Below are 15163 nucleotides of genomic sequence, written 5' to 3' on the forward strand. Positions count from 1 at the left end.
CCCTGAAACTTGATTTCGGACCTCCCTACTCTCAACTTTTTCTATACTCGAACTACAGTTTTGGTTCCCATCCCCCTGCTGGATTAGTTTAAACCCCCCCCCAATAGCCTTAGCAAATTTCCCCCCCAGGATATTGGTACCCCTCTGGTTCAGATGAAGACCATCCTGCTTGTAGAGATCCCACCTACCCCAGAAAGAGCCCCAATTATCCAAGAATCGAAACCCTCCCTCCTGAACCACCCTGTAGCCACGTGTTCAACTCCTCTCTCTCCCTATTCCTCGCCTCACTAGCATGTGGCACTGGCAACAAACCAGAGACAACAACTCTGTTCGGCCTAGCTCTAAGCTTCCATCCTAGCTCCTGAATTTCTGCCTTAAATCCCCATCTCTCTTCCTACCTATGTCGTTGGTGCCTATGTGGACCACGACTTGGAGCTGCTCCCCCTCCCCCTTAAGGATCCCAAAAACACGATCAGAGACATCAAGAACCCTGGCACCTGGGAGGCAACACACCAACCGTGAGTCTCTCTTGTCTCCACAGAACCTCCTATCTGTCCCCGTAACTATGGAGTCCCCAACGACTATTGCTCTACTCCACTTCCCCCTTCCCTTCTGAGCAGCAGGGACACACTCTGTGCCAGAGCCCTGTGCCCCACTGCTTTCCCCTGGTAAGTCCCTCCCCCCCCCCCCCCAACAGTATCCAAAACGGTATACTTATTGTTGAGGGGAATAGCCACAGGGTATCCCTGCACTGCCTGCTGGTTCCCTTTCCGTCCCCTGACTCTAACTCATCTGCTTTTTTCTTGTACCTGAGGAGTGGCTACTTCCCTGTAACTCCTCTCAATAACCCCCTCTGCCTCCCGAGTGATCCGAAGTTCATCCAGCTCTAGCTCCAGTTCCCTAATGCGGTTTTCGAGGAGCTGGAGTTGGGTGCACCTCCCACAGATTTAGTCAGCAGGGACACTAGTGGTGACCCTTACCTCCCACATTCTGCAGAAGGAACATTGAACTGCCCTAACCTCCATTCCCACTATTCTAAATTCCCAAAGAGACTGTTGAAAAATAAGGAATAAAAAAAAAACTCGTTACCATACCAATCTGGCGCACAGAACCTTTTTTTTGGTTAGAGATGAAGGAAGGGTGGGGGACACTACCTGAGTAGTGTTACGGGTAACACAACCACACAAATATATGACTTCTCAGAAGTCCTTCGCTCCTCCCTCGCACCTTTCGGCAAATGGCACATTCATGTCCTGTCAAAATAAATGCCATCATTGCATTTGCTTTCCTAACTACTGACTCAACCTGCAAGTTTACCTTGAGTGAATCCTGGACTAGAACTCCAAGTCTCTTTGCATTCAAATTTCTGAATTTTTTCCCCATTTAGAAAATAGTCCATGTTTCAATTCTTCCGACCAAAGTAGGTGACTCAGTGGTTAGCACTGCTGCCTCAACAGCGCCAGGGACATGGGTTCATTTCCCACCTCGGGCAACTTTGTGTGGAGTTTGCACATTCTCCCCATGTCTGCGTGGGTTTCCTCCGGCTGCTCTGGTTTCCTCCCACAGTACAATGATGTGCAGGTTTAGGTGAATTGGCCATGCTAAATTGCCAGTAGTGTTAGGTGCATTAGTCAGGGGTAAATGTAGGGGAATGGGTCTGGGTGGGTTGCTCTTTGGAGGGTCAGTGTGGACTTGTTGGGCCAAAGGGCCTGTTTCCACACTTTAGGGAATCTAATCTAATCTAAAGTGCATGACCTCACACTTTTCCACATTGTACTTCATTGCCACTTGCCCACTCTCCTAACCCATCTAAATCCTCCTGCAGCCTCCCTGCCTCCTCAATGCTACCTGTCCCTCTACCTAGGTCTGTATCATCTGCAAACTTAGCCAGAATGCCCTCAGTTCCTTCATCTATATCGTTAATGTATAAAGTGAAAAGTTGTGGTCCCAACACTGAGCCTGTGGAACACCACTAGTCACCAGCTGCCATCCTGAGAAAGACTTTTTATCCCCACTCTCTGCTTTCTGTCAGACAGGCAGGCTTCTATCTGTGCTTGCCTCAAACACTATGGGCCCTTATCTTACATAAGAGCCTCATATGTGGCACCTTGTCAAAGGCCTTCTTGAAATTCACATACATAACATCAATTGGCTCTCCTTGGTCTAACATGCTAGTTAGTTTTGCAAAGAATTCTAACGGGTTTGTCAAGTATGACCTCCCCTTGATGAAACCATGCCAACTCTACCCTATTTTACCATACACTTCCAAATATTCAGAAATCTCATCCTTCACAATGGATTCCAGGATCTCATCTACGACCGAGGTTAGGCTACTAGTTTATAATTTTCTGTTTTTTTGCCTTACTCCCTTTTTACACAGAGGTGTCAAGTTAGTGACTTTCCAGTTCTCTAGGTCCCTCCATGACTCTAGCGATTCCTGAAAGATCCTTATTAATGCCTCCACTATCACTTCAACTGTTTCCCTTAGAAATCTGGCCTGTAGTCCACCTGGTCCGGGTGATTTATCCACCTTCAGGCAATTCAGTTTTTCTAGCACCTTCTCCTTGGTGATGGCCACCATATTCAGCTTTGCCCCCTTAGTCTCTTGAATTTTTGAGATATTACTCGTGTCTTCCACTGTGAATCTTTTCCCACTTGCCAGCACTTGGTCCATATCTCTAAAAAATCCTTCCCATTCAAAGACCCATCCAGATGCCTTTTAAATGTTGTAACTGTACCAGCCTTCACTACTTCCTCTAGCAGCTCATTCCATACATGTATCACCCACTGCGTGAAAAAGTTGCCCCCTTTGGTGCTTTTTAAATCTTTTCCCCCTCATCCTAAACCTATGCCCTTGAATTCTGGACTTACCCACCCTCGGGAAAAAACCTTGTCTATTTACCCTGTCCATGCCCCTTATGATTTTATAAACTTCTACAAGGTCACCCCTGAGACTCTGAGGCTCCAGCTAATTCAGCATCTCGCTATAGCTCAAACCCTTCCACCCTGGCAACATCCTTGTAAATCTTTTCTGAACCCTTTCAATTTTCACAATGTCCTTCCGATAAGACGGAGACCAGAATTGCACACAATATTCCAAAAGTGGCCTAATTAATGTCCTATACAGTTGCACCATGACCTCCCAACTCCTATACTCGATACACTGACCAGTAAAGGAAAACATATTAAATGCCTTCTTCACTATCCTATCTACCTGAGACTCCACTTTCAAGAAGCTATGAACCTGCACTCCAAGGTCTCTTTGTTCAGCAACACTCTCCAGGACCTTACCATTAAGTGTATAAGTCTTGGCCTGATTTGCCTTTCCAAAATGCAGCACCTCACATTTACCTAAATTAAACACCATCTGCCATACCTCGGCACATTGGCTCATCTGATCAAGATCCCATTGTACACGGAGGTAACCTTTTTCATTGTCCAGTACACCTCCAATTTTGGTGTCATCTGCAAACTTACTTACAATACCTCCTATGTACACATCCAAATCACTTATATAAATGATGAAAAGCAGTGGACCCAGCAACCGATCCTTGTGGCACACCACTGGTCACAGGCCTCCAGTCTGAAAAGCAACCCTCCAACACCACCCTCTGTCTTCTACCTTTGAGCCAGTTCTGTATTCAGATAGCTAGTTCTCCCTATATTCCATATGATCTAACCTCGCTAACCAGTCTACCATGAGGAACTGTGTCAAATGCCTTACTGAAGTCCATAAAGATCACAAGCACTCTGCTCTCTTTGTTACTTCTTCAAAAAACTCAATCATTAGTGAGACATGATTTCCCACACTCAAAGCCATGTTGATTATCCCTAAATTGGTCCTTCCCTTTCCAAATACATGCAGATCCTGTCCCTCAGGATTCCCCCCCAACAACTTGCCCACCACTGATGTCAGGGTCAGCATAGTTCCCTGGCCTTCCCTTACCACCTTTCTTAAATAATGGCACCACGTTAGCCAATCTCCAGTCTTTCGGCACCTCATCTGTGATATGGATGATACAAATATCTGAGCAAGGGGCCTAGCAACCACTTCTCTAGCTTCCCACAGATTTCTAGGGTACACTTGATCAAGTGGTGGGGAATTTTCCTCCTTTATGCGTTTTAAGACATCTAGGACCTTTTCTGTAATATGGACATTTTTATCATGTCACCATCTATTTCCCCAAATTCTATATCTTCCATGTCCTTCTCCACAGTAAACACTGTTGCAAAATACTCATTTAGTGTTCTCTTCCCCCCCCCCCCCCATCTCCTGCGGTTCTACACATAGATTGTCTTGCTGATCTTTGAGGGGTCGTATTCTCTCCCAAGTTACCCTTTTGTCCTTAATGTGTTTATAAAATCTCTTTGGATTCTCCTTAACCCTATTTGCCAAAGCTCATGTCCCCGTCCTGATTTCCCCCTTAAGTATACTCCTACTACCTTTATACTCATCACTTGATCTCTGCTGACAATATCTCACATATGCTTCCTTCTTTTTCTTAACCGAAACCTCAATTTCTCTAGTCATCCAGCATTGCCTATACCTACCAGCCTTGCCTTTCAACCCAACAGGAACATACTGTCTCTGGAATCTCTATGTCATTCCTGAAGGCTTCCCATTTTGCAGTCATCCTTTTACCTGCAAACATCTGCCTCCAATCAATTTTTAAAAGTTCTTGCCTAATACCGTCAAAATTGGCCTTTGTCCAATTTAGAACTTCAACTTTTAGATCCTGTCTATCCTTTTCCATCACTATTTTAAAACTAATAGACTTATGGTCAGTGGCCCCAAAGTGCTCCCCCACTGACACCACAGTCACCTGCCCTGCCTTATTTCCCAAGGGTAGGTCAACTTTTTCCACCTTCTGTATAGGTACATCCACATATTGAATCAGAAAATTTTCTTGTACACACCTAACAAATTCCTCTCCATCTAAACCCTTAACACTATGGCAGTCCCAGTCTATGTTTGAAAAATTAAAATCCCCTACCATTACCACCCCATCATCCTTACAGATAACTGAGATCTCACAAATTTGTTTCTCAATTTCCTGCTGACTACTGGGGGTCTATTGCACAATCTCAATAAGGTGATCATCCCTTTCTTATTTCTTAGTTCCACCTAAATAACTTTCCTGGATGTATTCCCAGGAGTATCCTCCCTGAATACAGCCATAATGTTATCCCTATTGAAAAGCACTCTTGCTCCCCTTTCTATCCTTCCTACACCATTTGTATCCTGGAATATTAAGCAGCCAGTCCTTTCGAACCCTGAGTCACATCTCTGTAAATGCTATGAAATTCCAGTCCCAAGTTCCTAACCATGCCCTGAATTATTCTGCATTCTGTGTTAGGCCTCTTGCATTGAAATGAATGCAGTTTAATTTATCAGTCCTACCTCATTCTCTGCTTTGTTTCTACTTGCCTTGACTGTTTGACGTGCTTCTTTTCCCAACAGTACCAGTCTCAGTGATCCCTTTCCTCACCATCTCCCTGTGCTTCCACCCCCACCATCTCCCTGTGCTTCCACCCCCACCTCCACCACCTTACTAGTTTAAATTCTCCTGAGCAGTTCTAACATATCTCCCTGCCAGTATATTAGTCCCCCTCCAATTCAGGTGCAATCTATCCTTCTTAATGGGTCACTTCTACCCCAGAAGAGATTCCAATGATTCAAAACTGTGAAATCCTCTCCCCTGCACCAGCTCCTCAGCCATGTATTCACCTGCTCTATCCTTCTATTCGTACCTTCACTAGCTCATAGCACCAAGAGTAATCCAGATATTACTACCCTTGAGGAACTCCTTTTTAAATTCCTGCCTAACTTTCGACATTCTCCCTTCAGAATCTCATCCTTTTCCCTTCATATGTCGTTAGTTCCAATGTGCATAACAACCTCCTGCTGGTCTCTCTCCACTTTAAGCATATTCCACACTCTGTCTGAAATATCCTTGATTCTGGCACCAGGGAGGCAACATACCATTCTTATTTCTCACTGCCGGCTGCAGAAATATCTGTCTACGCCTCTGACTAGAGAGTCCCCTATCACAATCGATTGCTTGGAACCTGATGACCCCTTGTTACATTCGAGCCAGTCTCAGTACTAGAAACTTGGCTGTTTGTGCTACATTTCCATGACAGTCCACCACCCCTACATTTTCCAAAACAACATACTTGTTTGAGATGGGATAGCCACAGGAGACTCCTGCACTACCTGCCCTCCTCTCCTACTTTTCCTGGAGGTAACCCATCTATCTGAATGTATCTGCGTTTTTTCTCCCTTCCTTTTCTGCCATTCATTACACCCCCCAGCTGCTGTAATTTCTTCATTGCCTCTAACCGCTGCTCCAACTGATCCATGTGATCTGATAGGATTCAGAAGCAAACACACTTACTGCAGACATAATCATCAGGAACATGGAAACTCTCTCTAATCTCCCACATCCGACAGGAAAAGCACATCAGTCTACTAAAGGCCATCTTTGCACCTTAACAATCTACAGACCCAGAAAATAGCACAGTCTTACTGCTCTGTTGACATTAACGTAAAGGTTCTTTATGAATGCTTGGCCACTTTCCACAACCTATCATTACCTCAGAACGATGGTTAATTTTACTGTTTAATTGAGAGCTCAAAGATGTTATTAAAGAATTAGCTTCTTTCTTGTAGGGTTATGAACATGAGCTTGTTTTTGAAAGAGGTTGACAGAATTTTGAAAAATTGTGCAATCCAAATTCAGGTTAATTCCAGTAATTCTAGCTGGCCTCAAATTTGATTATCTTAAAGGGGAGATGCAGAATCTCAACATTGAATAGGTTTTAAGGACACAAACAGCTGGAAGAGCTGTTATTCAAGGGCCCTGAGATTTTATGGTCATGTTTGCTTTCAAATAGCACCAGCACCCCAATGTGTCTAATGATGGCCATGAAACCATTGTCAATTGTTTGGATAAAAATCATCTGGTTAACTAATTTTCTTTAGGGAAGAAACTGCTATCCTTACCTGGTCTGGCCTACACGGGCCTCCAGACCCAAGCAATGTGGTTGACTCTTAACTGCCTTCTGGGAAATTAGGGATTGACAATAAATGCTGGCCCAGCCAACAATGCCCACATCCCATGAACGAATAAAAAAAAGCTTGTGAAGCTGGTATTGAAGTATATAGTCTCCAAATTGCTAACTGCTGATTTTAAGTAAGAGTATCCAATGATTAAAACTTTTTGTCGAAGGTGTGAGTAAACATTTTGCATAACATACAATGGGTAGGACTTGAGTTGGATAGATTCTTGATTGACAAATGAGTCTCAGGAGAGGAGGATAGAGTGGAAAGTGGATTTCAGGGCACATTCAGATCAATCGTGTTCTTGTCAAATGGCGGAGCAGGCTAAGTAGCCTACTACTGCTTCTGATTTATATTTTCATGTGCACATTCCACGTTTGGTCTCTTAGGATTTAACAACCTTGATTTTATGGCAGAATCCTGCTGCTGTTGATTATCTGCCATCTCCATCTCAAAAGGTAGGTACAGCAAAGTACTGCAAGAACAATAGGAATAGTCAACAGAAACGAATACTTCTCCAAAACATTCTTCTAAAAACTCCACTTGCTGGACTGAATTTTGTAAGGACCTGCTTTTGTTCTCCACATAATCCTTCAAAGTTAGTAGGGTGGAGAATGGCCACCATGACACCAATGGTAGCCTGTTAGCAATTTAACTCTGAAAATAGCATTAATTGGTTTAAGAGAAGACTTCAGTCCCCCTGTCAGGAGAGAGTTCCACCTAAGAGGAATGACACATATTTGGCTAGCAGCTCTACAGTTCCAGCAGTGCCACTGGAATTGATGGCCACTGCTGAACTATGGTCACTACATGCAGTGTTGCAGAAATAGGATCAGTGCTCTCTCTGGGGCCAACTCGAGGCTGAGGGCAATGGCCTTTGGGAAGGGGATGATGCTGGGTTGAAGAGGCTTGTGGTAGAGTTTAAAGGGCAAAAGGCCTTGGGGCATGTTGGCCCAAGAGGGCCTACAAAGGTTTCCATAAGGCAACCTTACCCAAGGCCCACTGTACAACATCAGCCCATGTAGCTGAAGCTTCCTGGCCTCCTGGATGACATGTGCCTACCCCACCATGGGTAAAATACCAATGATGACCAAATGAGATCCTTAATTTGCTATAAATTGGACAATTGATTGCCTCAATGTGCTCAACAGCAGGAGGGCAGACTATTCAACACCTTGTCCCCTCCCTACTTTGCATAATTTCAAACAGATCCAGTGGTCAGTTAGAAAGCGGAAGGGCTCCTGCTGCATATTACATGTTCCTTCTGTCTTCAAAGCTGCTTTTGGAAAATTATAAAATCTAGCATTGTTATTGCAAACACAGTAGCAAAAACAATGCCCACAAAACCAGTAGCAGCCTGATGTGAAAAATCAGTAATTAACCTAAGTAAAAACACAAGAATATAAGAAATAGGAGCAGGCATAGATGCCACCATTCATGCCATCATCAGTCTAATCATGACTGATCTTCAGCTTCAACTTCACATTCCCTATTATCTGGTTGGATGAGGTGAAGGACAATAAATTGATTATAGTAACATGGTGCAAGATGTCATTGAAATTGGAAGGGAGTGAAAAGGAATTTGGTAATGAAAAAGGTTGGTAACTCAAGGGGATAGATATTGTTCTCTGTTGCAATGACGAAGAAGTTGTGTTACCATCCAGTGCCAGGGTTAATAATATCTCCTCACAAACTTGGTGTGAGGCGAGGAAGGATCCAGTTGTAATGGTCCACATATGAACCAACAACACAAGTGGTGCGAGAATATTTTTCTGCTGAGAGAATTTGACAAGTAAATGTCCAAATTAAAATATCAAAAGTAATCACCTTTACACTGTTACCAGTCATGTCCCTTTCGACAGGTGATCAAGCACATGAAAAGTTAAATGCATGTCTCTGAGACTAGGCTATGTCAAAATGCATTTTTGATTCATGGGCATTGGTGCCAGCTGTTCTATTGCTATAGGCTGGGACAAGTGTCCTGGTGAATTCTACAACTTGGCCTTTGGATGGTACATTAAATTAAACTTGGGGTTCAGGAGTGGATTGGTAGGTGAAGGGATATTAAGAAATTTAATCGAAAAAAAGTCTTTCCAACAGAACAGTGCAGTGATATGGTTAAAAACAAGCAAAGTGGTTTAGAAAGGTACAGAGTTTAATTGAGTATCAATAAGTGAGCCAGCATCCGAGGAGCAGGAAAATCAACGTTTCGGTCAAAAGCCCTTCATCAGGAATGATTCCTGATGAAGGCCTTTTGCCCGAAACATCAATTTTCCTGCTCCTCGGATGCTGCCTGGGCTCCTGTGCTTTTCCAGAACCACTCTGCTCTAAACTCTGTTTTTCAGCATCTGCAGTCCTGTCTTTTGCCTTATCAACAAGTGAGGTCTATGCAGGGAATAGTAGTAAATAAATAAAAGCAAACACTTTTTATCTGGGCGGCACGGTGGTTAGCACTGCTGCCTCACAGTGCCAGGGACCCGGGTTCAATTCCCGCCTCGGGGAACTGTGTGTGGAGTTTGCACATTCTCCCCGTGTCTGTGTGGGTTTCCTCCAGGTGCTCCGGTTTCCTCCCAAAGTCCAAAGATGTGCAGGTCAGGTGAATTGGCCATGCTAAATTGCCCATAGTGTTAGGAGGAGGGTTCAGACTGGAGGCCTGTGAGTGCGACAAGGATTGGTGCTGGGTCCTCTACTTTTTTGTCATTTACATAAATGATTTGGATGCGAGCATAAGAGGTATAGTTAGTAAGTTTGCAGATGACACCAAAATTGGAGGTGTAGTGGACAGCGAAGAGGATTACCTCAGATTACAACAGGATCTGGATCAGATGGGCCAATGGGCTGAGAAGTGGCAGGTGGAGTTTAATTCAGATAAATGAGAGGTGCTGCATTTTGGGAAAGCAAATCTTAGCAGGACTTACACACTTAATGATAAGGTCCTAGGGAGTGTTGCTGAACAAAGAGACCTTGGAGTGCAGGTTCATAGCTCCTTGAAAGTGGAGTCGCAGGTAGATAGGATAGTGAGGAAGGCATTTGGTATGCTTTCCTTTATTGGTCAGAGTATTGAGTACAGGAGTTGGCAGGTCATGTTGTGGCTGTACAGGACATTGGTTAGGCCACTGTTGGAATATTGCGTGCAATTCTGGTCTCCTTCCTATCGGAAAGATGTTGTGAAACTTGAAAGAGTTCAGAAAAGATTTACAAGGATGTTGCCAGGGTTGGAGGATTTGAGCGATAGAGAGAGGCTGAACAGGTTGTGGCTGTCTTCCCTGGAGGCTGAGGGGTGACCTTATAGAGGTTTACAAAATGATGAGGGCATGGATAGGGTAAATAGGCAAAATCTTTTCCCTGGGGTTGAGGAGTCCAGAACTAGAGGGCATAGGTTTAGGGTGAGAGGGAAAAGATATAAAAAAAGAGACCTATGGGGCTACTTTTTGACACAGAGGGTGGTACATGTATGGAATGAGCTGCCAGTGGAAGTGTTGGAGTCTGGTACAATAGCAATCTATTAAAGTGTTTTGGATGGGTGTATGAATAGGAAGGGTTTGGAGAGATATGGGTCGGGTGCTGGCAGGTGGAACTAGATTGGATTAGATTATCTGGTCGACATGGACGGGTTGGACCAAAGGGTCTGTTTCCATGCTGTACATCTCTATTACTCTATCTGCAATAACAGATGAAAATTTGCACAAATAAAGGATTTAATAACCTTTACAAGTCATGGTTACACAGTGATCAAGGTAGGGAAGAAATATTATACAACACACAATATTTTGGAAAGGCAGACTGAATGGCAAAATTTGAAAACTAGGATGACATAAGGACCTTCGTAAGAAAGTGTCTAGCTTCAGAAGATCATGAAGTAAAATCATAATCAGAGTGGGCAGAGATTAAGAATAGAAAGAGTTAGAAATACTGGCGAAACAATTTATAGGTAACAAGCACCATTGGCAAGTTAGCCAAAATCAAGAGCAGATTATGATATTAATGAAGGAGTCACAACCTCCTGTGTCTGGCAATTACTGCTTCTAACAATTTGTCTAACCCAAGGGATATGACTGCCTCCTGGAATGAAGGTTCCAGGTAATTATCCTCCTGCTGCTCTGTAATATCTGCAACTCCGGCTCCATTTTAACAGCTTTAATTTAGTTACTCAAGCAGCAGACACACCAGAAACATGGTTGTCCGGGACTGCAATGCATTCCAATATCTTGCAGTCACAGCAAACCACTCTCACTGCCATATCTGTCTAACCTTATTTATGTAATTAATCAATCAACTAACAATTATTTTTTGCAGCTAGATTAACAGCAAGTGTCCTAATTTGGAGTCAATTATGAAAATTAACTGGGTTCTGGAGGCTTAGAGAGGATATTAAAAAACCTTTCCCCATCTGCACCACACTCCCACTTGTTCCTCTTTACATTTGTACCTCATCATCTTTACTAGGAGCACAGAGTGGAGATGAAGACCTGAGGGCAACATTCACACTATTAGTAGAACAAATTTAGAAGTGGATGAATCAGGGACTGCCACAAACTTATATCATAAATCAGCTCTTTAATAATTGAGCAAACCTGAATGAAATATTTTGAAAGGCTTAACCTAACTTTCAGGTAGAGGGGCTTTTGTGGCGCAGTGTGAGTGTCCCTACCCCAGACCAAGAGACCTGGGTTCAAGTCCCATTTTTTCCAGGAGGTGTATAATAACCACTCTGAATGGATTGATTAGGAAAATAGGTTAAATTTTAAAACTTTCAGGGTGGCATCAGGACTACTAAAGAGTGTTCAAATACATGTACATCTTGAACATACTTCAAGCTTGAACAATTTACATTATATTTTGGTGTTATGAATCTCTAGTTTGTGCCTGAAAAATGAATGCAACAGAAAAGGATTTCTGGCCACAGTTCTTTCACATCTAAGACCACTATTCTCATCCAGTTAAGTTATAGGAGGAAATGCTCTGCCATTTGCCCAGAATCTTTGGAAAGTGAGGTTGGGATTTTTCAACCAACCTAAAACAAATGCAAGTCAAAAACTCTGGTGCCTGTTTGTGAATTTGAACCAAATTTTTTTCACATCAACCCGGTGCTTACTGCCCACAGTGACTCCCAGTCTAGAAAGACTCAAATTTGTAAATTTACAACATTGTGTTCAAATCCCTCCATGGCCTCACCTTGTTCTGTAACATCCTCAAGCTCTATGACTTTCAAAAGCTCTGCATCCTTCTAGGTTTCATCTCTTGCACATCCTTGGTCTCCCTCATCCCATCATTAATGGCAATACTTTCAGATGCCAAAGTCACAAGCATCTACTTCCTATCCTAAACCTCTCCAGCTTTCTTTTCTTTAAGAACCTCTTTAAGACCTACCATTTTACCCAAGCTTTTTTTATAACCTGCCCTAATATTTTCTTACGTGGCTCAAATGTCTGCCTGGTACCACCATTATAAAACATCTTGGAATGTTTTATTATGTCAGGTTTTTGCTATATTTGACTTGGGAATAATGAATACTAACACAGGGCTAAATTAGTAAAGATTTTCTGTTCCCAATATTAACAACCATCAGCGTAATAGGCACATAGAAGGTCTATATACACACACAAGTAAATATATTTTAAAATTAAGCTACTTCACATTTTGTATTTCTTATCTTCGCAGATAATTTGTCTATTCCTTAAGACATCAACATCCGACCTGGTGAGAATCCATCCTGGTTTCTGATGAGGAAGAGGATCCCAAAGACTCTGAGCAGGGAGCAAGCAGGGAGTCCAAAGTCAGTCGGAAGCAATATCACCAGAACACATTGGAAGAAAATCGTTTTCAGCACCAACCACCACGGAATTTAAGGCATGTCATCTGTTATTTCACCTGTTAGACAGAAAGTACTATATTAGCCACAACAGCTAAAAGTTATGGACTTAAACCATAATATACTTACTATGCTGGATATCTGGAAACAGCCAGAAGCAGAAATAGCTAACAAGATTTGGAAGTGTAATTAATATTTATGCATACAAACTAAACAGTGAGATGATAATAATAACATCTAATATTGCAGATTATCAAACTCAAAAATAAAAACAGAAGGTGCTGGAAACTCTCAGCAGAACTGACAGCATCTATGGAGGGAGAAATAAATTTAATGTTTCGAGTCCAAGATGACTCCTCTTCAGTTCTACACAAAGTTGTCCAGCTCCATTCATCACAAAATTGGATTGAATATGACCTGATGAACTCTGTAATCATTTAAACACTGGTTACTTTCTTACCAATCAAAGCTTCAGTGGGTCACCTGATGGTCAGCTGGATGGATTCAAAGGAAAAATCTAAATGCTGTTGTGACAGATGTGGCAGTTTCCTCTGAGCTAGGTCCTATAAATATTGCCAGCACAAGAGTGCTGTAAAAGTATCATTAGCTTGCTTTGTGTATTATACTATGTAAATATACTTTGTAGTAATGCATATTGTTATTGTAAATTTTGTTATAATGTAAAACATGAATATAATGTATCTTTTACTTGAGGCTTGTAAATGAAACTACTGTTTTTCAATACTTTTGTTTACAAATGGAAAAAAAACACTAATTTGTTCCTTTGTCGTTAAAGTGATGCCAATTAAGTTGCATAAAAGACATACAATACAGAATCAAATTTTAATAATATTTTGAAAAATTTTTCAAACATATCTTTGTTTGTAACAATGTAATTAAATTGATTATTCTTAAAGTCTGCAATTGTCTGAGGAGATGAGCCAGCATGCTTTTTTTTTAACCAAGACTGTGGGGCACTGCATTGGGATAAGATATTATAGTTTTAATGGTAGGAATACTTTGCACTGTGTGGTTTATGACAAAGTGACTGATCTTACTGCCAGTACTCACTACTAGGCATTCTGTTGTGCAGTAACCACTAGATTATTTTTATTCATTCAAGGGATGATGGCGTTGCTAGCTAGGCCAGCATTTATTGCCCATACCTAATTGCCCAGAGAGCAGTTAAGAGTCAACCATATTGCTATGGGTCTGGAATCACAGGTAGGCCAGACCAGGTATGGATGACAGTTTCCTTCCCTAAAGGACATTAGTGAATTAGATGGGTATTTGCAACAATGTATCCATGATTTGATTTGATTTATTATTGTCACATGTATCTAAGTACAGTTAAGAGTTTTGTTTTGTATGCAGTACAGGCAGATCATTACCATACACAGGTCATGACGTGATAGAACAGAGCAAAGATGCAAAGTTACGGCTGCAAAGAAGATATGCAAAAAACAAGATCAGCGTTAGATTTGAAATTTGAGAGGTCCATTCAGCAGTCTAATAACAGTGGGGAAAAGGCTGTTCTTGAACCTGCTGTTACATGTGTTTAAGCTTTTGTATCTTCTGCCTGACCGAAAAGGTTGGATGAGATTATAAACAGGGTGAGCGACCTTTCCGAGGCAGCAAGAAGTTTAGATGGAGTCAATGGATGGAAGGTTGGCTTGTGTGATAGACTGGGCTATGTTCACAACTCTCTATAATTTCTCATGGTCCTCAGCAGAGCAGTTGCTCTACCAAGCCGTGATGTATTCAGAAAGAGTGCTTTCTACAGTGCATTTATAAATGTTGATGGGAGTCCTTGTGGACATGCTGAATCTCCTCAGCTTCCTGAAGAAGAAGAGGCATTGTTGAGCCTTCTTGACTGCTGCATCTATGTGGGTAGTCTCAGACAGATTGTTGGTGATTGTCAATCATAGGAACTTACTGCTCCCGACCATCTCCACTGATTTAGACATGAGCATGCCCTCCTCCTTGCTTCCTGAAGTTGATGTTCACTCCTTTAGTTTTGCTGATGTTGAGGGAGAGATTGCTATCTTTACACCATGCCACCGAGCATCATTAGACTCTTAATTCCATTTATTTATTGAATTCAAATTCCACCAAATGCAGTGGTGAGATTCCAACCAGATCCTCAGTATATTCCAACCAGAGGTCCCCTGGATCTCTGGATTAACAATCAGGATCAGAAAGTGTGGTGCTCGAAAGGTACAGCAGGTCAGGCAGCATGTGAGGAGCAGGAGAGTCAACATTTCAGGCATAAGTCCTTCGTTAGGAAT

General features: G+C 42.3%; 1 protein-coding gene across 1 annotated transcript in view; it reads left to right on the plus strand.

Moving 5' to 3' along the window:
• scaf8 (SR-related CTD-associated factor 8) overlaps nt 1–14035 on the plus strand; it is a 285205-nt gene extending 271170 nt beyond the window's left edge. The window contains exon 21 of the transcript XR_006312546.1: nt 12725–14035. The gene's annotated coding sequence lies outside the window, so the exon portion shown is untranslated. The remainder of the gene's footprint in view (nt 1–12724) is intronic.
• The last annotated feature ends 1128 nt before the right edge of the window (nt 14036–15163 follow it).

The sequence above is a fragment of the Chiloscyllium plagiosum genome, chromosome 9, assembly GCF_004010195.1.
Source record: "Chiloscyllium plagiosum isolate BGI_BamShark_2017 chromosome 9, ASM401019v2, whole genome shotgun sequence".
NCBI lineage: Eukaryota > Metazoa > Chordata > Chondrichthyes > Orectolobiformes > Hemiscylliidae > Chiloscyllium > Chiloscyllium plagiosum.